This window comes from Cherax quadricarinatus, chromosome 56 (assembly GCF_038502225.1).
Source record: "Cherax quadricarinatus isolate ZL_2023a chromosome 56, ASM3850222v1, whole genome shotgun sequence".
NCBI classification, from domain to species: Eukaryota; Metazoa; Arthropoda; class Malacostraca; order Decapoda; family Parastacidae; genus Cherax; species Cherax quadricarinatus.
Genome location: NC_091347.1, coordinates 6,061,045 through 6,086,460, shown reverse-complemented (window position 1 = coordinate 6,086,460; position 25,416 = coordinate 6,061,045). Strand labels below are relative to the sequence as shown.

The 25,416-nt window shown below is 42.7% G+C and overlaps 1 protein-coding gene across 2 annotated transcripts in view; it reads left to right on the top strand.

Annotated features, from left to right (window-relative positions):
* Positions 1-25,416, top strand: part of LOC128700629 (uncharacterized) — a 343,321-nt gene that overhangs the window by 76,557 nt on the left and 241,348 nt on the right. For both annotated transcript variants that reach the window (XM_070097051.1, XM_070097050.1), the window contains exon 2: positions 4,478-4,607. The gene's annotated coding sequence lies outside the window, so the exon portion shown is untranslated. The remainder of the gene's footprint in view (positions 1-4,477; positions 4,608-25,416) is intronic.

The following is a 25,416-nucleotide window of genomic DNA, read 5'->3' as shown; positions in this document are numbered from 1 at the left end:
TAAACAGAAATATCAATCTCAATCTCAAAATAATGAATCTTAACTAGTCATAAGTTGGCCTGTGATACTCCAATACTGAAACTATGTATTGTGCCAAAACAAAAGTATTCACATTGCTAAACTCACAAACTAGTATTTAGTCACTTAGCCATAATACCAACTTACCTCATAATTTGTAATTTAAATTTAAGAATTAATCTAAGTCTGCCCGAAATGCCTAGCCATGCTAGGTGTTCTAGTGGCACCCTCTGTAATTAGTACTTTACTACATGTAAACCACACAATAACCAAATTCTGTAAACTCGGCATTGTAATCCTTATAGAGAATAAACTTCGAATTTGAATGACCTGATGAGACTCAACACTGCCACACCTCGTCAGAATAAAGAATTACCTGCAAACTCTCTTTACCATGTTACATCCTTATTCATTCCTTAGTGATTTTGTTTTGTCTTTAATATTCCCTTATCCAGGGTGATAAATTTCCTTTCCGTCGCTTGGTTCTTCAGTTTATCAAGTATTCTTGTTGGTGGCACCGAATCAATTTTTTTTTCTGTTCATAGATACACAGTCTACCATCCCCCTCTGTCTCACCGCTATTAATCTACCATACACACAGTCTTCCATTTCTTATTTTTATGAACAGTTTACTCCTTTCAACATGTGTGTTTCACATTCTATCAAGTAGGTTGCACTTTATTCTTTTTAGGGACACTGGTCTGTAATTCAGGACTTCCTGACTAATACTTTTCTTTATTATTTTTCTTACATTTTCTATTATCCAGTCGTCTGGCACTTCATTCTTCATTAAAGATTTGTTAAAGTGTCTTGCCTAGTAGTTCCTTCACTTAATATTCGTGGTAATAGTCCATCTGGTGCTGAAGCTTTTGATGTATCCAGTTCCACTGGGAGTCTCCTTATTAAACCTCATTATTTGTTTCAAAGTGCGACACTTATGTTTGATTTATCCTCTTTCATCTGTGCTACAGTCCCTGTCTCGGGTATTAATTTTCTCTTGCATCTTCTGTTAACTCATTGCATGTAAATTTTTTCCCCTTGTCTTTTTTTCAGTGTCGATATTAATTCTTTTATTGTAATTGGTTTTCTGGTGTGACTCTGAAGATAAGATTTTGTTGGGATTGTTAGCTACACAGGGTAACCCAGTAAAGTCAGTGTTAGTACGTTATTAAGGGCTGTGTCTGATCACTCCCACACCTCCATCAAGTAGGTCAACACAGTGATCACTCCCACACCTCCATCAGGTAGGTCAACACAGTGATCACTCCCACACCTCCATCAGGTAGGTCAACACAGTGATCACTCCCACACCTCCATCAAGTAGGTCAACATAGTGATCACTCCCACACCTCCATCAAGTAGGTCAACATAGTGATCACTCCCACACCTCCATCAAGTAGGTCAACATAGTAATCACTCCCACACCTCCATCAAGTAGGTCAACACAGTGATCACTCCCACACCTCCATCAAGTAGGTCAACATAGTGATCACTCCCACACCTCCATCAAGTAGGTCAACATAGTGATCACTCCCACACCTCCATCAAGTAGGTCAACATAGTAATCACTCCCACACCTCCATCAAGTAGGTCAACACAGTGATCACTCCCACACCTCCATCAAGTAGGTCAACACAGTGATCACTCCCACACCTCCATCAAGTAGGTCAACATAGTGATCACTCCCACACCTCCATCAAGTAGGTCAACATAGTGATCACTCCCACACCTCCATCAAGTAGGTCAACACAGTGATCACTCCCACACCTCCATCAAGTAGGTCAACACAGTGATCATTCCCACACCTCCATCAAGTAGGTCAACATAGTGATCACTCCCACACCTCCATCAAGTAGGTCAACATAGTGATCACTCCCACACCTCCATCAAGTAGGTCAACACAGTGATCACTCCCACACCTCCATCAAGTAGGTCAACACAGTGATCACTCCCACACCTTCATCAGGTAGGTCAACACAGTGATCACTCCCACACCTCCATCAAGTAGGTCAACATAGTGATCACTCCCACACCTCCATCAAGTAGGTCAACATAGTGATCACTCCCACACCTCCATCAAGTAGGTCAACACAGTGATCACTCCCACACCTTCATCAAGTAGGTCAACATAGTGATCACTCCCACACCTCCATCAAGTAGGTCAACACAGTGATCACTCCCACACCTCCATCAAGTAGGTCAACACAGTGATCACTCCCACACCTCCAAGTAGGTCAACACAGTGATCACTCCCACACCTCCATCAGGTAGGTCAACACAATGATCACTCCCACACCTCCATCAAGTAGGTCAACACAGTGATCACTCCCACACCTCCATCAAATAGGTCAACACAGTGATCACTCCCACACCTCCATCAAGTAGGTCAACACAGTGATCACTCCCACACCTCCATCAGGTAGGTCAACACAATGATCACTCCCACACCTCCATCAAGTAGGTCAACATAGTGATCACTCCCACACCTCCATCAAATAGGTCAACACAGTGATCACTCCCACACCTCCATCAGGTAGGTCAACACAATGATCACTCCCACACCTCCATCAAGTAGGTCAACACAGTGATCACTCCCACACCTCCATCAAGTAGGTCAACACAGTGATCACTCCCACACCTCCATCAAGTAGGTCAACACAATGATCACTCCCACACCTCCATCAAGTAGGTCAACACAATGATCACTCCCACACCTCCATCAAGTAGGTCAACACAATGATCACTCCCACACCTCCATCAAGTAGGTCAACACAGTGATCACTCCCACACCTCCTTCAGGTAGGTCAACACAGTGATCACTCCCACACCTCCATCAAGTAGGTCAACACAGTGATCACTCCCACACCTCCTTCAGGTAGGTCAACACAGTGATCACTCCCACACCTCCTTCAGGTAGGTCAACACAATGATCACTCCCACACCTCCATCAAGTAGGTCAACACAGTGATCACTCCCACACCTCCTTCAGGTAGGTCAACACAGTGATCACTCCCACACCTCCTTCAGGTAGGTCAACACAGTGATCACTCCCACACCTCCTTCAGGTAGGTCAACACACTGATCACTCCCACACCTTCATCAGGTAGGTCAACACAGTGATCACTCCCACACCTCCATCAGGTAGGTCAACACAGTGATCACTCCCACACCTTCATCAGGTAGGTCAACACAGTGATCACTCCCACACCTCCATCAGGTAGGTCAACACAGTGATCACTCCCACACCTCCTTCAGGTAGGTCAACACAGTGATCACTCCCACACCTCCTTCAGGTAGGTCAACACAGTGATCACTCCCACACCTCCTTCAGGTAGGTCAACACAGTGATCACTCCCACACCTCCTTCAGGTAGGTCAACACAGTGATCACTCCCACACCTTCATCAGGTAGGTCAACACAGTGATCACTCCCACACCTCCTTCAGGTAGGTCAACACAGTGATCACTCCCACACCTCCATCAGGTAGGTCAACACAGTGATCATTCCCACACCTCCTTCAGGTAGGTCAACACAGTGATCACTCCCACACCTCCTTCAGGTAGGTCAACACAGTGATCACTCCCACACCTTCATCAGGTAGGTCAACACAGTAGTACCTCCATCTAGGGACATTCCATATTCAGTGTTGTATATATCCTCCTCGATGATAAATACAGGGTCCAGCCTCGCTGGTTCGTCACTGCTTTTGATTTAGTAAGAGATAAGGTTCATCACTGCCACTGACAAGTATTTTGCAGCCTTTGGATTATTAATCTCGGAGATTTAATCCCGGATAATCCAAGAAAACCAAACAAGTGTGGCTTGTCTTCTTTGGGGTCCTTAATTCCTCTTCCTAAGAGGCCTCCCACAAGTCACCTGTGACGTACTTGTGGATGGTTTTCAGGGTTTTGTAACCTTTACAGCCCGCCCTTAGGCTAGACTTCTCTGTTGATTGCCTGTTCAACCGGTTGTCCCTGCTAGCCGTCTGCTGGCCCACATGGTCACCACAACCTGATTGATCTGGCGCTGAACAGAGTTAGAGGTTCAGTCTCCTCATGAAGAATTCTACACTTGTTCCATCAATATTTTTGATGTTACTTGTTAGTAGTTGAAGAGTCTTAGACCCTGGATGCCAACACGGTGTTCTCTTAATGTTCCGTGGCCCCTCCCATGTTCACTGTAGGTACCCTAAACCACCTTCCATGTCTCATGTAGAGGTCTGAGTAAAGCTCAGACCTCTACAACTCAATTGTCCTCAAAGATTTGTTAGTTATACCATGAATTAAGGAAAGATCCTGGACTTCACCTTACGAAACAGACAAAGCAAATGTGATAGTAATTATGGATATGGTAGATTGTAGGGAAAAATCAGTTATTATTACTTGCTCCTTAAATACTAACTGCCCATTTAGTCAGCAGCTGTATAATTAGTCACTAACGTTACTTTCTTTACCGACAGTACCGGTGGTGGCAGTGACAGGGGTGGAGGGAGGGTCAGCATCACTGCCTTGCGAGGTGTCTCACCCTCCTGATGATGACATCTACCTTCTCTTGTGGTTCAGGGAGCCCCTCACCACCCCTATCTACAGGTAAGCTCCCTACCTACCTTCCCTACCCATCCATCACCACCTGTCTCAGCTGTCTGCAGGTGGCTAGACTGACCTTCACTCTCCACCCACCTCACCCTTACTTCACCATCTTTTACATCGACCATCTACAAGTCGTCCAGCTATACACCCATTTTTTTTTGTTTCCTCCTCTCAGCTCCCCCTCCCTATTCTCTCCCATCCCAACCTCCTCTTCCTTTCCTGCCCCTCCCTATTCTCTCCCATCCCAACCTCCTCTTCCTTTCCTGCCCCTCCCTCTTCCTCCCCGTCTGGTTCAACTTTATTCTCATTCTTCCTGCTGTTTGTGTCTGCAGACTTCATGGGGAATTAAAATTAATGAATGATATCTCTGAATATATGTATTTATCTCTGACATTTTGCTGTGTATACTGTCCATAATGTATTTAATTTCGTGTAAATGTATTAATATAAGTATGTATACAGGTTATATCACGATATGCAAAACAAAAACTGTGAAAGAATAGTGAACATTCAAGCGCTGTCGTTACTTCACACATTACTAAGGTCCTGTCTTTCAACAATGCTTGAATGTTCAAATGTTCACTATTTTTTCACAGTGGTTATTTTGCATGCATGTATGTAATAGTTAAACTGGTCAATTAGCAAAAACTCATTTAAAATTAAGACGTTTCTAAAATTTTCTCTTATACGTTTAAAGATATATTTTTCTAATTTATGTTAATGTAAAGAAAAATAATTTTGTTCCAAAAAAACCTTAGGAAACTTACCTAACCTTATTATAACAAGCGCAATTTAATTTAGCCTAATCCAACTTAATAATAAACACAATGAAATATTTTTTTTCCGTTAGGCTCAGAATTATTTTTGCCAAATTATTGCATACACAAATTTTCGCTTGCCTTATTCGGCAAGAAGAGCGTTACTATTTAAGCCAAAATCTCAAGTTTTACCTGTTCGGCACGACATTATATATATATATATAATCAATGCACCACGCAGAAACAAGCGGGTATATACAGAGGAAGATCACAGTCAGCAGGACTGGATACTTCTACTGAGGCGGTCAAGATTCCCGGGCAGCGCTCTTATCCACTCTGCAACATAAGCTGGACAGCCTGGTTCACAAGCCATTGCCCAGCTTGTGTGTCATTTGTGGCTGAGTGGATAAGAGCGCTACCTGGGATTCTTGACCGTCCCAATAGCAGTATCGAGTCCTGACTGCGATCTTCTCTCTCTCTCTCTTATATATATATATATATATATATATATATATATATATATATATATATATATATATATATATATATATATATATATATATATATATATATATATATTCTGGGGAAGAGAGGAATGCAGAGGAGAGAGAGAGATTTTGGGAGATGTTAAGTGAATGTATAGGAGCCTTTGAACCAAGTGAGAGAGTAATTGTGGTAGGGGACCTGAATGCTAAAGTAGGAGAAACTTTTACAGAGGGTGTGGTAGGTAAGTTTGGGGTGCCAGGTGTAAATGATAATGGGAGCCCTTTGATTGAACTTTGTATATAAAGGGGTTTAGTTATAGGTAATACATATTTTAAGAAAAAGAGGATAAATAAGTATACAAGATATGATGTAGGGCGAAATGACAGTAGTTTGTTGGATTATGTATTGGTAGATAAAAGACTGTTGAGTAGACTTCAGGATGTACATGTTTATAGAGGGGCCACAGATATATCAGATCACTTTCTAGTTGTAGCTACACTGAGAGTAAAAGGTAGATGGGATACAAGGAGAATAGAAGTATCAGGGAAGAGAGAGGTGAAGGTTTATAAACTAAAAGAGGAGGCAGATAGGGTAAGATATAAACAGCTATTGGAGGATAGATGGGCTAATGAGAGCATAGGCATTGGGGTCGAAGAGGTATGGGGTAGGTTTAAAAATGTAGTGTTAGAGTGTTCAGCAGAAGTTTGTGGTTACAGGAAAGTGGGTGCGGGAGGGAAGAGGAGCGATTGGTGGAATGATGATGTAAACAGAGTAGTAAGGGAGAAAAAGTTAGCATATGAGAAGTTTTTACAAAGTAGAAGTGATGCAAGGAGGGAACAGTATATGGAGAAAAAGAGAGAGGTTAAGAGAGTGGTGAAGCAATGTAAAAAGAGAGCAAATGAGAGAGTGGGTGAGATGTTATCAACAATTTTTTTTGAAAATAAGAAAAAGTTTTGGAGTGAGATTAACAAGTTAAGAAAGCCTAGAGAACAAATGGATTTGTCAGTAAAAAATAGGAGAGGAGAGTTATTAAATGGAGAGTTAGAGGTATTGGGAAGATGGAGGGAATATTTTGAGGAATTGTTAAATGTTGATGAAGATAGGGAAGCTGTGATTTCGTGTATAGGACAAGGAGGAATAACATCTTGTAGGAGTGAGGAAGAGCCAGTTGTGAGTGTGGGGGAAGTTCGTGAGGCAGTAGGTAAAATGAAAGGGGGTAAGGCAGCCGGGATTGATGGGATAAAGATAGAAATGTTAAAAGCAGGTGGGGATATAGTTTTGGAGTGGTTGGTGCAATTATTTAATAAATGTATGGAAGAGGGTAAGGTACCTAGGGATTGGCAGAGAGCATGCATAGTTCCTTTGTATAAAGGCAAAGGGGATAAAAGAGAGTGCAAAAAATTATAGGGGGATAAGTCTGCTGAGTATACCTGGTCAAGTGTATGGTAGAGTTGTTATTGAAAGAATTAAGAGTAAGACGGAGAATAGGATAGCAGATGAACAAGGAGGCTTTAGGAAAGGTAGGGGGTGTGTGGACCAGGTGTTTACAGTGAAACATATAAGTGAACAGTATTTAGATAAGGCTAAAGAGGTCTTTGTGGCATTTATGGATTTGGAAAAGGCGTATGACAGGGTGGATAGGGGGGCAATGTGGCAGATGTTGCAAGTGTATGGTGTAGGAGGTAGGTTACTGAAAGCAGTGAAGAGTTTTTACGAGGATAGTGAGGCTCAAGTTAGAGTATGTATGAAAGAGGGAAATTTTTTCCCAGTAAAAGTAGGCCTTAGACAAGGATGTGTGATGTCACCGTGGTTGTTTAATATATTTATAGATGGGGTTGTAAGAGAAGTAAATGCGAGGGTCTTGACAAGAGGCGTGGAGTTAAAAGATAAAGAATCACACACAAAGTGGGAGTTGTCACAGCTGCTCTTTGCTGATGACACTGTGCTCTTGGGAGATTCTGAAGAGAAGTTGCAGAGATTGGTGGATGAATTTGGTAGGGTGTGCAAAAGAAGAAAATTAAAGGTGAATACAGGAAAGAGTAAGGTTATGAGGATAACAAAAAGATTAGGTGATGAGAGATTGAATATCAGATTGGAGGGAGAGAGTATGGAGGAGGTGAATGTATTCAGATATTTGGGAGTGGACGTGTCAGCGGATGGGTCTATGAAAGATGAGGTGAATCATAGAATTGATGAGGGGAAAAGAGTGAGTGGTGCACTTAGGAGTCTGTGGAGACAAAGAACTTTGTCCTTGGAGGCAAAGAGGGGAATGTATGAGAGTATAGTTTTACCAACGCTCTTATATGGGTGTGAAGCATGGGTGATGAATGTTGCAACGAGGAGAAAGCTGGAGGCAGTGGAGATGTCATGTCTGAGGGCAATGTGTGGTGTGAATATAATGCAGAGAATTCGTAGTTTGGAAGTTGGGAGGAGGTGCGGGATTGCCAAAACTGGTGTCCAGAGGGATGAGGAAGAGTTGTTGAGGTGGTTCGGACATGTAGAGAGAATGGAGCGAAACAGAATGACTTCAAGAGTGTATCAGTCTGTAGTGGAAGGAAGGCGGGGTAGGGGTCGGCCTAGGAAAGGTTGGAGGGAGGGGGTAAAGGAGGTTTTGTGTACGAGGGGCTTGGACTTCCTGCGGGCATACGTGAGCGTGTTTGATAGGAGTGAATGGAGACAAATGGTTTTTAATACTTGACGTGCTGTTGGAGTGTGAGCAAAGTAACATTTATGAAGGGATTCAGGGTAACCGGCAGGCCGAACTTGAGTCCTGGAGATGGGAAGTACAGTGCCTGAACTCTGAAGGAGGGGTGTTAATGTTGCAGTTTAAAAACTGTAGTGTAAAGCACCCTTCTGGCAAGACAGTGATGGAGTAAATGATGGTGAAAGTTTTTCTTTTTCGGGTCACCCTGCCTTGGTGGGAATCTGCCAGTGTGTTAATAAAGAAATTAAATAAATAAATATATAAATATATATATATATATATATAATATATATATATATATATATATATATATATATATATATATATATATATATATATATATGTATATAGGATGGGGTCCACCTCTGGTGTAAATTGTGGGACCCATTGCCTCGGAGAAGTGCATAAAAAGACTTCAAGGAAGAATATTTGGATTTCTTCCTGAAGCCGTTTGAATATTCCACTTCCCCTACCACCCCATCTTTTAGTATATTTTTTTTTACCAATAGGAATATTTTATTACATAATATGGTACAGAAGATTTAAGAGATACATTGTTGATATAAAGGTAGCATATACGGTACATGTTGTTACGTGTGTATCACCGATTATAAGGCGAAAATCTCATCCAGCTCCTCAGAGCTGGGGCGTGATATATATATATATATATATATATATATATATATATATATATATATATATATATATATATATATATATATATATATATATATATATATAGAAAGAGTAAGGTGATGAGGGTGTCAAATGATTTAGATAAAGAAAAATTGGATATCAAATTGGGGAGGAGGAGTATGGAAGAAGTGAATGTTTTCAGATACTTGGGAGTTGACGTGTCGGCGGATGGATTTATGAAGGATGAGGTTAATCATAGAATTGATGAGGGAAAAAAGGTGAGTGGTGCGTTGAGGTATATGTGGAGTCAAAAAACGTTATCTATGGAGGCAAAGAAGGGAATGTATGAAAGTATAGTAGTACCAACACTTTTATATGGGTGTGAAGCTTGGGTGGTAAATGCAGCAGCGAGGAGACGGTTGGAGGCAGTGGAGATGTCCTGTTTAAGGGCAATGTGTGGTGTAAATATTATGCAGAAAATTCGGTGTGGAAATTAGGAGAAGGTGTGGAGTTAATAAAAGTATTAGTCAGAGGGCAGAAGAGGGGTTGTTGAGGTGGTTTGGTCATTTAGAGAGAATGGATCAAAGTAGAATGACATGGAAAGCATATAAATCTATAGGGGAAGGAAGGCGGGGTAGGGGTCGTCCTCGAAAGGGTTGGAGAGAGGGGGTAAAGGAGGTTTTGTGGGCGAGGGGCTTGGACTTCCAGCAAGCGTGCGTGAGCGTGTTAGATAGGAGTGAATGGAGACGAATGGTACTTGGGACCTGACGATCTGTTGGAGTGTGAGCAGGGTAATATTTAGTGAAGGGATTCAGGGAAACCGGTTATTTTCATATAGTCGGACTTGAGTCCTGGAAATGGGAAGTACAATGCCTGCACTTTAAAGGAGGGGTTTGGGATATTGGCAGTTTGGAGGGATATGTTGTGTATCTTTATATGTGTATGCTTCTAGACTGTTGTATTCTGAGCACCTCTGCAAAAACAGTGATAATGTGCGAGTGTGGTGAAAGTGTTGAATGATGATGAAAGTATTTTCTTTTTGGGGATTTTCTTTCTTTTTTGGGTCACCCTGCCTCGGTGGGAGACGGCCGACTTGTTGAAAAAAAAAAAAAAAAAAAAAAAAATATATATATATATATATATATATATATATATATATATATATATATATATATATATATATATATATATATATGCAAAAGAACCACTCCGAAAGAATAGAGAAATTCCAAGCGCTTTCGTGACTACTCACATTATCAAGGAACTATGAAAGTAAAGCATCCAAGGGAGGTATATAAGGGGGGTCTGGCCAACACCTCACCATCAGATCCCACAACGGTTAAACACCTGACGCGCGCCGGGCCACTTGGACAGGTCCTTTGCACAACCACCAACAAACTATTCTACCCAGGAAAATTTTTAAAATTATTATTTGTCCAGTGTATTATTAAATTCTTCCCAAATTCTATTAATTATAAATGGATCTAATTTATATAAACCGAAGGAAATATTCATATTATTGTCAAAACTGCTTTTTATGAAACAAGATTCAATTATATTCCTGTCGACCATGGACTTGCTTGATACTACTTTCTCAACTTTTTGAAAATCAATTGGATGGTTAAAATATCTTACATGAATAAATAGAGGATTGGAATCTAGAAAAGGCAATGAGTTATTTTCTTCAAACTCAACAGTAAAGTTTATAGAATGGGCTAAGCTATTTAATTTTCCAAGGAAATGGTGTATATCTACATTTTTGGGCATAAGACACAAAATATCATCAAATTAAATAGCTTAGCCCATTCTATAAACTTTACTGTTGAGTTTGAAGAAAATAACTCATTGCCTTTTCTAGATGTTTTAATTATTAAGGGTAATAATGAATTCAAATTTAAAATTTACAGAAAACCTACAAATAACTGTTCCTATGTCCACTATTATTCCTCGCACCAAGATAGAGTCAAACTGTCTGTTTTCTCATCAATGTTTTTGAGAACTTTACGAATTTGTAGTCCTGAGTTCATAGATGAAGAAATATCCAAAATTTATGAAATAGGTAATGATTTAAAATACCCAAGAAATGTAATTGATAAATCTTTTAAAGTTGCTAGGAACACTTTTTATAATCCAAAAACGGACAACCAGCCTTATTCAACTAAAAATATGTTGGTTCTCCCTTACCATGAAAACTTGGTTGATATGCCTTCTCTTCTTAAGACTTTTAATATTAAAGTTGTATTCAAAAATCTTGATACAGTAAAAAAAACTTTTGATAAAGAATTCCCCCCAAAATGCTGATGGATGTGTCTATAAGATTCCTTGTAAAATTTGCGATAAAGTTTATTACGGTCAAACTGGTAAAAATCTCGAACTAAGATTAAAACAACATAAATATAGCATTAGAACTGGACAAGATTCCAATGCTCTATTTATTCATGTAAGAGATTTTAACCATCCAATTGATTTTCAAAAAGTTGAGAAAGTAGTATCAAGCAAGTCCATGGTCGACAGGAATATAATTGAATCTTGTTTCATAAAAAGCAGTTTTGACAATAATATGAATATTTCCTTCGGTTTATATAAATTAGATCCATTTATAATTAATAGAATTTGGGAAGAATTTAATAATACACTGGACAAATAATAATTTTAAAAATTTTCTTGGGTAGAATAGTTTGTTGGTGGTTGTGCAAAGGACCTGTCCAGTTGGGCCGGCGCGCGTCAGGTGTTTAACCGTTGTGGGATCTGATAGTGAGGTGTTGGCCAGACCTCCTTATATACCTCCCTTGGATGCTTTACTTTCATAGTTCCTTGATAATGTGAGTAGTCACGAAAGCGCTTGGAATGTCTCTATTCTTTCAGAGTGGTTGTTTTGCATATTCTGAAATCACCTGTTTACTGTGATCTTATTGCATATATATATATATATATATATATTTATATATATATATATATATATATATATATATATATAATTATTGAAACTAAGGAACAAGTGGAAGTACATGGGACTGTGGAGTACTGGGGAGTGTGGAGTACAGGGGAGTGTGGAGTACAGGGGAGTGTGGAGTACAGGGGAGTGTGGAGTACAGGGGAGTGTGGAGTACAGGGGAGTGTGGAGTACAGGGGAGTGTGGAGTACAGGGGAGTGTGGAGTACAGGGGAGTGTGGAGTACAGGGGAGTGTGGAGTACAGGGGACTGTGGAGTACAGGGGACTGTGGAGTACAGGGGACTGTGGAGTACAGGGGACTGTGGAGTACAGGGGACTGTGGAGTACATGGGGCTGTGGAGTACATGGGACTGTGGAGTACATGGGACTGTGGAGTAGTAGTAGTGGTAGTTGTAATACTGATGGTAGTAGTAGTGGTAGTTGTAATACTGGTGGTAGTAGTAGTGGTAGTTGTAATACTGGTGGTAGTAGTAGTGGTAGTTGTAATACTGGTGGTAGTAATAGTGGTAGTTGTAATACTGGTGATAGTAGTAGTGGTAGTTGTAATACTGGTGGTAGTAGTAGTGGTAGTTGTAATACTGGTGGTAGTAATAGTGGTAGTTGTAATACTGGTGGTAGTAATAGTGGTAGTTGTAATACTGGTGGTAGTAGTAGTGGTAGTTGTAATACTGGTGGTAGTAGTAGTGGTAGTTGTAATACTGGTGGTAGTAGTGGTAGTTGTAATACTGGTGGTAGTAGTAGTGGTAGTTGTAATACTGGTGGTAGTAGTGGTAGTTGTAATACTGGTGGTAGTAGTAGTGGTAGTTGTAATACTGTTGGTAGTGGTAGTTGTAATACTGGTGGTAGTAGTAGTGGTATTTGTAATACTGGTGGTAGTAGTAGTGGTAGTTGTAATACTGGTGGTAGTAGTAGTGGTAGTTGTAATACTGGTGATAGTAGTAGTGGTAGTTGTAATACTGGTGATAGTAGTAGTGGTAGTTGTAATACTGGTGGTAGTAGTAGTGGTAGTTGTAATACTGGTGGTAGTAGTCGTGGTAGTTGTAATACTGGTGGTAGTAGTAGTGGTAGTTGTAATACTGGTGGTAGTAGTAGTGGTAGTTGTAATACTGGTGGTAGTAGTGGTAGTTGTAATACTGGTGGTAGTAGTAGTGGTAGTTGTAATACTGGTGGTAGTAGTAGTGGTAGTTGTAATACTGGTGGTAGTAGTAGTGGTAGTTGTAATACTGGTGATAGTAGTAGTGGTAGTTGTAATACTGGTGGTAGTAGTAGTGGTAGTTGTAATACTGGTGGTAGTAGTAGTGGTAGTTGTAATACTGGTGGTATTAGTAGTGGTAGTTGTAATACTGGTGGTAGTAATAGTGGTAGTTGTAATACTGGTGGTAGTAGTAGTGGTAGTTGTAATACTGGTGGTAGTAGTAGTGGTAGTTGTAATACTGGTGGTAGTAGTGGTAGTTGTAATACTGGTGGTAGTAGTAGTGGTAGTTGTAATACTGGTGGTAGTAGTAGTGGTAGTTGTAATACTGGTGGTAGTAGTAGTGGTAGTTGTAATACTGGTGATAGTAGTAGTGGTAGTTGTAATACTGGTGGTAGTAGTAGTGGTAGTTGTAATACTGGTGGTAGTAGTAGTGGTAGTTGTAATACTGGTGGTAGTAGTAGTGGTAGTTGTAATACTGGTGGTAGTAGTAGTGGTAGTTGTAATACTGGTGGTAGTAGTGGTAGTTGTAATACTGGTGGTAGTAGTAGTGGTAGTTGTAATACTGGTGGTAGTAGTAGTGGTAGTTGTAATACTGGTGGTAGTAGTAGTGGTAGTTGTAATACTGGTGGTAGTAGTAGTGGTAGTTGTAATACTGGTGATAGTAGTAGTGGTAGTTGTAATACTGGTGGTAGTAGTAGTGGTAGTTGTAATACTGGTGGTAGTAGTAGTGGTAGTTGTAATACTGGTGGTATTAGTAGTGGTAGTTGTAATACTGGTGGTAGTAGTAGTGGTAGTTGTAATACTGGTGGTAGTGGTAGTTGTAATACTGATGGTAGTAGTAGTGGTAGTTGTAATACTGGTGGTAGTAGTAGTGGTAATTGTAATACTGTTGGTAGTGGTAGTTGTAATACTGGTGGTAGTAGTAGTGGTAATTGTAATACTGGTGGTAGTAGTAGTGGTAGTTGTAATACTGGTGGTAGTAGTAGTGGTAGTTGTAATACTGGTGGTATTAGTAGTGGTAGTTGTAATACTGGTGGTAGTAATAGTGGTAGTTGTAATACTGGTGGTAGTAGTAGTGGTAGTTGTAATACTGGTGGTAGTAGTAGTGGTAGTTGTAATACTGGTGGTAGTAGTAGTGGTAGTTGTAATACTGGTGGTAGTAATAGTGGTAGAACATTAAAATGATATAAAATACCGACAGGTTGTTAGGTAAGACACATATGCAACAGTTAGGTATCTTTATTATGAAACGTTTCGCCTACACAGTAGGCTTCTTCAGTCAAGTACAGAAAAGTTGATGGAAGCGGAAGATACTTGGGGCTGTGGAGTACATGGGGCTGTGGAGTACATGGGGCTGTGGAGTACATGGGGCTGTGGAGTACAGGAGACTGTGGAGTACATGGGACTGTGGAGTACATGGGACTGTGGAGTACATGGGACTGTGGAGTACATGGGACTGTGGAGTACATGGGACTGTGAAGTACAGGAGACTGTGGAGTACATGGGACTGTGGAGTACATGGGACTGTGGAGTACATGGGACTGGAGTACATGGGACTGTGGAGTACATGGGACTGTGGAGTACATGGGACTGTGGAGTACATGGGACTGTGGAGTACATGGGACTGTGGAGTACATGGGACTGTGGAGTACATGGGACTGTGGAGTACATGGGACTGTGGAGTACATGGGACTGTGGAGTACATGGGACTGTGGAGTACATGGGAGTGTGGAGTACATGGGAGTGTGGAGTACATGGGAGTGTGGAGTACATGGGACTGTGGAGTACATGGGACTGTGGAGTACATGGGACTGTGGAGTACATGGGACTGTGGAGTACATGGGACTGTGGAGTACATGGGACTGTGGAGTACATGGGGCTGTGGAGTACATGGGACTGTGGAGTACATGGGAGTGTGGAGTACATGGGGCTGTCCTGGAATAACTCGGTAACTAAAATACATCTTATACACTGTTGCTGTTTTAACAAACATTTACATTACTTTGCTCTTTAAGTGAAAGCTCTGGTGTCCTACCTTCTTTTCTTGTTCTCTTCACCTTGCATTTACTGGCGTTCACTTCTGCAGACTTTTGTCGCAGCGGTGTTTGTAACCTATTCAGGTCACCATGGATTGTGTGTGCGTGCGCGTGTGCGTGCGTGCGTGTGTGTGTGTGTAGTGTGTGTGTAGTGTGTGTGTAGTGTGTGTGTAGTGTGTGTGTAGTGTGTGTGTGTAGTGTGTGTAGTGTGTGTGTGTAGTGTGTAGTGTGTGTGTGTGTGTGTGTGTACTCACCTAATTGTGGTTGCAGGGGTCGAGACTCGGCTCCTGGCCCCGCCTCTTCACTGACCGTTACTGGGTCCCCTCTCCGTGCTCCATGAGCTTTATCATACCTCATCTTAAAACTATGTATGGTTCCTGCCTCCACTACATCGCTTGCTCGACTCTCTATGACTGAAGAAATACTTCCTAACATCCCTTTGACTTATCTGAGTCTTCAGCTTCCAATTGTGACCCCTTGTTTCTGTGTCCCATCTCTGGAACAACCTGTCTCTGTCCACCTTAGCTATTCCACGCAGTATTTTGTATGTCGTTATCATGTCTCCCCTGACCCTCCTGTCCTCCAGTGTCGTCAGACAGATTTCCCTTCACCTTTCTTCGTCGGACATTCCCCTTAGCTCTGGAACTAGCCTTGGTGCAAACCTTTGCACTTTCTCTAATTTCTTGACGTGTTTGACCAGGTGTGGGTTCCAAACTGGTGCTGTGTATGTGTGTGTGTACTCACCTAATTGTAGTTGCAGGGGGGGGGGTCGCCATAGCTCCTGGCCTCGCCTCTTCACTGGCCGTTATTGGGTCACTCTCCCTGCACCATGAGCTTTATCATACCTGTGTGTGTACTCGCCTAATTGTACTCACCTAATTGTGGTTGCAGGGGTCGAGACTCAGCTCCTGGTCACGCCTCTTCACTAATCGCTACTAGGTCGTCTCTCTGCTTCCTGAGCTTTGTCATACCTCGCCTTAAAGCTATGTATGGTTCCTGCATCCACTACATCACTTGCTAGGCTATTCCACTTCCTGACGACTCTGACTGAAGACACTTCCTAACATCCCTCTGACTCGTCTGAGTCTTCAGCTTCCAATTGTAACCCGTTGTTTCTGTGTCCCATCTCTGGAACAACTTGTCTCTGTCCACCTTATCTATTCCACGCAGTATTGTGTATGTCGTTATCATGTCTCCCATGACCCTCCTGTCATCCAATGTCGTCAGTCCGATTTCCCTCATCCTTTCTTTGTAGGACATACCCCTGAGCTCCGGAACAAGTCTTGTTGCAAACCTTTGCACTTTCTCTAATTTCTTGACGTGCTTGACCAGGTGTGGGTTCCAAACTGGTGCTGCATACTCCATTATGGGCCTGATGTACACAGTGTACATTGTCTTGAACGATTCCTTACTAAGGTATCGGAACGCAATTCTCAGGTTTGCCAGGCACCCATATGCTGGAGCAGTTATCTGGTTGATGTGTGCCTCCGGAGACATGCTCGGTGTTATGGTCACCCCAAGACCTTTCTCCTTGAGCGAGGTTTGCAGTCCTTGGCCACCTAGCCTATACTCTGTCTGCGGTCTTCTTTGCCCTTCCCTGATCTTCATGACTTTGCATTTGGGGGGGTTAAATTCAAGAAACCAGTTGCTGGACCAGGTGTCCAGCCTGTCCAGGTCTCTTTGAAGTCCTGCCTGATCCTCATCTGATTTAATTCTCCTCATTAACTTCACATCATTTGCGAACAGGGACACCTCTGAGTCTATCCCTTCCATCATGTCATTCACATATACCAAAAATAGCACTGGTCCTAGGACCGACCTTTGTGGGACCCCGCTCGTCACAGGTGCCCACTGTGATACCTCATCCCGTACCATGACTCGTTGTTGCCTCCCTTTCAGGTATTCTCTGATCCATTGCATTGCCCTTCCTGTTATACGCGCCTGATCCTCTAGTTTCTGCACTAGTCTCTTATGAAGAACTGTCGAAAGCCTTCTTGCAGTCCAAGAAAATGCAATCAACCCATCCCTCTCTCTCTCGTGTCTTACTTCTGTAACTTTGTCATAAAACTCCAGAAGGTTTGTGACACAGAATTTGCCTTCCATGAATCCGTGTTGGTTGTCGTTCATAATCTTATTCCGTTCCAGGTGCTCCACTACTCTCCTCCTGATAATCTTCTCCATGACTTTGCATACTATACACGTCAGTGACTGATCTGTGATTTAGTGCCTCTTTTCTGTCTCCTTTTTTAAAAATGGGAACTACATTTGCGGTCTTCCGTACCTCAGGTAGTTGCCCAGTTTCAAGGGATGTGTTGAAGACTGTGGTTATTGGCACACACAGTATATCTGCTCCCTCCCTGAGGACCCACGGGGAGATGTTGTCTGGTCCCATTGCCTTTGAGGTATCAAGGTCACTTAGCAGCTTTTTCACCTCCTCCTCAGTTGTGTACATATCATTAAGCACTGTTGGTGTCCCCCTCTGTCCTGTCTTCCCAGAGTCCTTCCCGTCTCCACTGTAAACACTTCCTTAAATCTCGTGTTGAGCTCCTCGCTTACCTCTTGGTCGTTTATTGTGAGTTCCCCACCTTCTTTCCTCAGGCTGATCACCTGGTCTTTGTTTGTTGTCTTTCTCCTAATGTGGCTAAACAGCAGTTTCGGGTCAGACTTGACTTTCGATGCTATGTCATTTTCGTACTGTCGCTGGGCCTCCCTCCTCATCTGTGTGTGTGTGTGTGTGTGTGTGTGTGTGTGTATTTGTGTATTTGTGTGTGTGTGTGTGTGTGTGTGTGTGTGTGTGTGTGTGTGTACTCGCCTAATTGTAGTTGCATTGAACACTACTAGGTCCTCTCCCTGTCCATGAGCTTTATCATACCTTATCTTAAAGCTATGTATGGTTCCTGCCTCCACTACCTCACTTCCTAGACTACTCCTAACTACTCTATGACTGAAGAAATACTTCCTAACATCCCTTTGACTTACCTGAGTCTTCAACTTCCAAGTATGAGCCCATGTTTCTGTGTCCCCTCTCTGGAACATCCTGTTTGTGTTAACCTTGCCTATACCATGCAGTATTTTGTATGTGTCTCCTAACCCTCCTGTCCTCCAGTGTCGTCAGGCCGATTTCCCTTAACCTTTCTTCGTAGGACATTACCCTTAGCTGTGTGTGTGTGTTTGCATATAAGCGTATGTATATATGTGTTTACCTATAAGGGTGTGTGTGTATATGTCTATGTACTCGCCTCGTTGTACTCACCTTGTTGTGGTTGCAGGGGTCGATTCACAGCTCCTGGCCCCGCTCTTCACTGACCGCTACTGGGTCATCACTCTTCCTGCTCCATGAGCTTTTTCATACCTCTTCTTAAAGCTATGTGTGGATTCTGCCTCCAGTACATCACTTCTCAGATTATTCCACTTCCTAACAACTCTGTGAGGGAAGAAATACTTCCTAACATCCCTGTGATTCATCTTAGTCTTCAACTTCCAGCTGTGGCCCCTTGTTACTGTGTCCCATTTCTGGAACATCCTGTCTCTGTCCACCTTGTCAATTCCTCTCGGTATTTTATATATCATTATCATGTTCCCCCTATCTCTCCTGTCCTCCAGTGTTGTCAGGTAGATTTCCCTTAACCTCTCCTCATAGGACATACCCATTAGTGCCGAGACTAGTCTTGTTGCAAACCTTTGCACTTCCTCTAGTTTCTTTACGTGCTTTGCTAGGTGTGGGTTCCAAACTGGTGCTGCATACTCCAATATGGGCCTGACGTACACAGTGCACAGGGTCCTGAACAATTCCTTATTAAGATAACGGAATGCTGCTCTTTGGTTAACTACACGCCTATATGCTGCAGCAGTTATTTGGTTGATGTGTGCCTCGGGATATGTGCCTGGTGTTATACTCGCCCCAAGATCCTTTTTCTTGAGTGAGGTTTGTAGTCTCTGGCCCCCTAGACTGCACTCCGTCTGCAGTCTTCTTTGCCCTTCCCCAATCTTCATGACTTTGCACTTGGTGGGGTTGAACTCCAGGAGCCAATTGCTGGACCTGGCCTGCAGCCTGTCCAGATCCCTTTGTAGTTCTGCCTGGTCCTCGACTGATTGAATTCTTCTCATCAACTTCACATCATCTGCAAACAGGGACACTTCGGTGTCTACTCCTTCTGTCATGTCATTCACAAATACCAGAAACAGCACTGGTCCCAGGACTGACCCCTGTGGAACTCCACTCGTCACAGGTGCCCAGTCTGACACCTCCCCACGTACCATGACTCGCTGTTGTCTTCCTGACAAGTATTCCCTGATCCATTGTAGCACCTTCCCTGTTATCCCTACCTGGTTCTTCAGCTTTTGCACTAATCTCTTGTGTGGAACTGTGTCAAACACCTTCTTAGTCCAAGAAAATGCAATCTACCCATCCCTCTTTCTCTTGTTTTACTGCTGTCAGAGAACTCCAGTAGGTTTGTGACACAGGATTTCCTGTCACTGAAACCATGTTGGCTGTCATTCATAAGCTCATTCCTTTCTAGGTGTTCCACCACTCTTCTTCTAATAATCTCCTCCATGACTTTGCATACTATACATGTCAGTGACACTGGTCTGTAGTTTAATGCTTCATGTCTGTCTCCTTTTTTAAAGATTGTGACTACGTTTGCTGTCTTCCATACCTCAGGTATTCGCCTTTGAGGTATCTAGCTCACTCAGCAGCCTCTTCACTTCTTCCTCAGTTGTATGTATTGTGTCCAACACTTGGTGGTGTACCCCACCTCTCCATCTTTCTGGAGTCCCTTCTGTCTTGTCTGTGAACACTTCTTTGAATCTCATGTTGAGTTCCTCACATACTTCACAGTCACTTCTTGTGATGTCTCCTCCTTCCTTAGCCTGATTACCTGGTCCTTGACTGTTGTTTTCCTCCTGATGTGGCTGTACAACAGCTTTGGTTCAGATTTGGCTTTTGCTGCTATGTCATTTTCATATTGTCGTTGGGCCTCCCTTCTTACCTGTGCATATTCATTTCTGGCTCTACGACTTCTCTCCTTGCCTTCTATACTTCTTCCACTCTCTAGCACACTTGGTTTTGGCTTCTTTACACCTTTGGGTAAACCAAGGGTTCATCCTGACTTACCCGTTATTTCTGTTTCCCTTCAGTACAAACTTTTCCTCAGCTTCCTTGCATATTGTTGCCACATATCCCATCATCTCATTTACTGACTTCCCTGCCAGTTCTCTGTCCCACTGAATCCCCTGTAGGAAAATCTTCATGCCTGTGCAGTCCCCTTTCTTGTAGTTTGGCTTCACTTGTTCTGTCCTTCCTACCTCTGTCTCCATTTATAACTATTATGTATTCAAAGCTCAGAACCACATGGTCACTGGCCCTGAGGGGGCTCTCATATGTGGTATCCTCAATGTCTGCACTACTCAAGGTGAATGCTAGGTCCAGTCTTGCTGGTTCATCCTCTCCTCTCTGGTAGTGTTCCTTACATGCTAGTACATGAGGTTTTGCAGTACCACCTCCATCATCTTAGCCCTCCACGTTTCTGGGCCCCCATGTGGGTCCAGGTTCTCCCAGTCAATTTCCTTGTGGTTGAAGTCACCCACGATCAGTAGCTTTTCCCTGCTCGCTTGAGCCCTTCTGGCCACCTCAGCTAGTCTGTCAACCATCGCTCTTTTACTCTCATCATACTCTTGCCTTGGCCTGCTACTGCTTTGTAGTGGGTTATATGTCACTGCAATTACCACCTTGTGACCTCCAGAGTGAAGTGTTCCTATTATGTAGTCTCTTGCTTCTCCTCTGTCTCCTCTCACCAGCTCATCAAAATCCCATCGGTTTTTGATGAGCTGTGCCACTCCTCCACCCCCTCTGTTCTCTCTATCTTTCCTCAGGATCTGATATCCTGTTGGAAAGATGGCATGTTGTCATTCGTGTGAGTTTGGTTTCTGTGAGAGCTATGATGTCCGGTGATGCCTCTTTCGTGCCATTCCTCGCATTTCTTTGTTTTCCATCAGCATTGGTGTACCATGCCTTCAGTTTCCTCTCCAACACTATGTTCTGGGGGTTCTGTGAGGGTAGGGGACCTGGTGATGTGCTGTGGGATTCTATGATGTAGTGTTGGGTGGGGACTGTAAGTGTGGTTTGTGGTTTGGGTCGGGATAGTGTGTTTGGTTGTGGGGTGGCTGTGTGTGTGCTTGCTTTGCCTTGCTCTGGTTGTCCTCTGCTGATTTTGTCCTTGTCTCCCTTCCTAGCCCCTTTCGTATCTGCATCCTCTCCCTCAACTGCTGCCATTCTGTTTTTGTTCAGTCCTGGTCTTGGAACACCCTCTTGTATGTTGATGATTCCTTCAGTCATGGTTTCTCTTGCAGGATCCTGTTTCGCACTGTTTCAGTCTTGAAAATCAGCTTGACCGGACGATTTCTTAAATTCAAGTACCCCCCAATTCTCTGAAAATTTACTACCTCATTCACATCCTCCTCGCCTATTTCCTTGATGATGATTTCAATCTCCTTTTTTTCTTTCTGCTGTCTTTCATTGTGCGTCCTCTCGCTCTCCAGAAGCCCACGAATGAACACTGATCCCTCTCTTTCCTCCTCCCATTGTCTTTCACTCTGTGCCTCTGGGTCTCATTTGTATATGTCCACAGTTTCCCTTATTTTTTCTTGTAGTTCTTGGTGGCATGGTTGTGCCTCTGCATAGGACCTAACCCTGTCCCCACCTTCTCCCCCTTCATTCCACAGCCCTGCTTAGTGGTCTGGTAGGGCCTTAGCATATGTCATGTCTCCTTCCTTGCCATTGGGCTCCACATCCAGCAGGGGTTGTACCTGCTTCAGGTACTATGTCATCTCTTGGCAATAACTCTGTGACTCGCTTCAGACTTTTTACCTCATATTCTAGGGCCCTTATCCTGGCTTCTGTACAGGTTTCAACCCCTAGCCTCGTGGGCCCTTTCGTACCTGTTCTTGAAACTGTATGGAGTCTTGTTTGTAATTGATGATAGAATGTTGGTCTTGTTTGTAGTAGATGGTAGAGAGTTGATTTAGTTTGTAGAATTTTGGTCTTGCTTGTAGTAAATGATAGAATGTTTTTGTAGTAATGGTACAATGTTGGTCTAGTTTGTAGACGGTAGAATGTTGATCTTGTTTGTAGTGGATAGAATGTTTAGTCAGAAATGTAATTGATGGTAGAATATTGGTTTTGTTTGTAGCAGATAGTAGAATGTTGGTCTTTTTTGTAGTAGATGGTAGAATGTTTGTCTTTTTTGTAGTAGATGGTAGAATGTTGGTCTTTTTTGTAGTAGATGGTAGAATGTTGATCTTTTTTGTAGCAGATGGTAGAATGTTGATCTTTTTTGTAGCAGATGGTAGAATGTTGGTCTTTTTTGTAGCAGATGGTAGAATGTTGGTCTTTTCTGTAGCAGATGGTAGAATGTTGGTCTTTTTTGTAGCAGATGGTAGAATGTTGGTCTTCTTTGTAGCAGATGGTAGAATGTTGGTATGGTTTATAGTAAATGGTGGAATGTTGATCTTGGTTGTAATAGATGGTGAAATGTTTAGTCAATAATGTAGTAAATGGTAGAATGTTGGTCTGGTTAGTGGTGGCTAGTAGAAAGTGGGCAAATGTGTAGTGGAATGTGATAACTCAGAGCAGACATGAGGTGAGAGCAGCTGCAACCACTACTTTATCAGTCTTCATCAGCCATGTTTCCCTCGTGCATCTGTCACCGAGATAACACTCGTTTACAAGCTCAATAAACGTGCATAATGTTCTGTTTAATTGGACGGATTTTCAATAATGCCACCTTCGAGGGTTTGGAAGAGCCCGAGGAGAACTTTTGGCAGTGTTTTTCAGACTGTAGAGCTTATATTCCCCCCATTATTTTGTGGTGCTGCGACACCATCTCTGGACAGGTTGAACAGGTTACAGTGTGGTGAATTACACACTCTTGAGGTGCATCTCTGGCGGGACAGAGACGCAACAGGGAATCTTTATTCAGGAATGTTGGGGAAACGTTTCGCCAGCCCTTGGCTTCTTCAGTACAGTACAGCGAATAACAGTGGAAGATGAGGATTTTGAGGTAATCAGTCCCTCAGCCTGGAGTCGATGTGTTCAGTCCATCAACAACACATGGACTCCAGCCAAAGGGACTGATTATCTCAAACTCCTCATTTTCCGTTGTTATTTTTTGTATTAGACTGAAGAAGCCACTGGCTGGCGAAACGTTTCTCAGTAAAGATATCCAGATGTTGCACAAGTGTCTCATCCCTCAACTTGTCGGTTTTCAAAACCATTTTCATCACAAGAGGGAGGTGATATATTGTCAGTTTCCAGACTCCTGATCAACACAAAAAGCACATCTTGGAAATATAAACACAAATGCAGTATAATGTGATCCTTTATTGACAACGTTTCACCCACACAGTGGGCTTTTTCAAGACACAAGTAAACACTGCATTTGTGTTTATATTTCCATTGTGTCGGTATTTTATACCATTTATTTCCAAAAGCACATCTTGTTGGATTATCTTTACGAGGACATTTTGTTGCAGTATGGTTGAAATCTTGGTAATGTTAACTCTGGGTCACCCAAAACCTCTCTGATACCTTCGCACCTCGTCTAGCCAACAAATGTGTACCATTCGATCTTAATGACCACAGTTCGGATTTCAGGAGTCATTTTTTACCTTGCCTTCCCGTCCAGGGCTTTGGGTAGCAGAGCCACAGATGTTATGTAGGTAAACGGAGTTTTGATCTTTTTCCGCTGGTGAACACTCCCGACCACAGTGGTCGGGTCAGTCGCCCTGGGAAGTATCGCCACGTTCGTTCCCTCGTCCCTGTATCCCGAACAAAAACATTAGTTATAAAAAAAAATAGTGGAAAATAAGAAAAAGGAGGATGGGTGATGGTGGCTAGGTAGGAGATATATACAAGGGAAACAACAAAAATAAAAGTTCAGTGACTAGCAGTCCTCCGGGAGAGTGGTAATCCCCAGCTGCGGTGCTCACTGTGTCAGGCCTCACCCCTCGACACACCTAGGTGCCTCGGCCACTTCACGTGACACACATGTTATACACTCGTCTCTCTGCACTCATGGACTACATACAGTAGAGGGAATGGGTCCAGGTTAAGGCCTTCACTCAGTATATTTCCTAACCCGCTAACTTGGGAAATATTATTGACGTAAATTTGTATGTGAATCTTAAGCCCTCGAAAATGGTCGTGATCGGCATAGTTAGGCCTACATCAGATAATAACATAAGAAAGAAGGAACACTGCAACAGGCCTACTGACCCATGCGGAGCAGGTCCATGTCCCCCCTCCCCGGATTAGGCCAATGACCCACCCCCCGGATTATCTCAATGACCCACCCAGTCTGGTCATCCCCACTCAAGGATGGAGCACTGTACCAGACCCACCAGCACAATCTAGTCAGGTCCAACTCACACCCACCCACACCCACTCATGTATTTATCTAACCTATTTTTAAAACTACACAACGTTTCACCCTCAATAACTGTACTCGGGAGCTTGTTCCACTCATCCACAACTCTAAAAAACAGTTCTGGGCATGTTATTGATCAATAAATAAATATTATATGAAAACGTAGCTATTCTCCTTCCAGCCTTCGTATCTCTGCAAGCACTACTAATTGTCACTCATATTTTATTATTGCACTTTATGAAGAACATTTGGTAAGATCAATTTTTTTTTCAGAACTGCAAGCACTGAGGGCACTTATTTTAAAACCTTCGGCAGTATAAAGATTAAGAGTACGATCACTCACTCTTACCCAAACCTTCCTCCTTCCTCCCCTCAGTTCAGAGTAACTAAATAGGTGGTGACGCAATTTGTTCTGGCCATATGCTTAACCTTGGTGGTAATGGCAGGTACACCGTACCACACACACTTGCACTCTTGTGTGTAGGAGAGTAAGTCTACCTAGGGTGACCCAGGTGTCCAGCACATCGACCCTCACGCACTTGACACGATTGCAAACAAACCATACCACAGGTGGGATAAAACCCACGGTCAGAGAATCATGAAACTCCAGACCGAC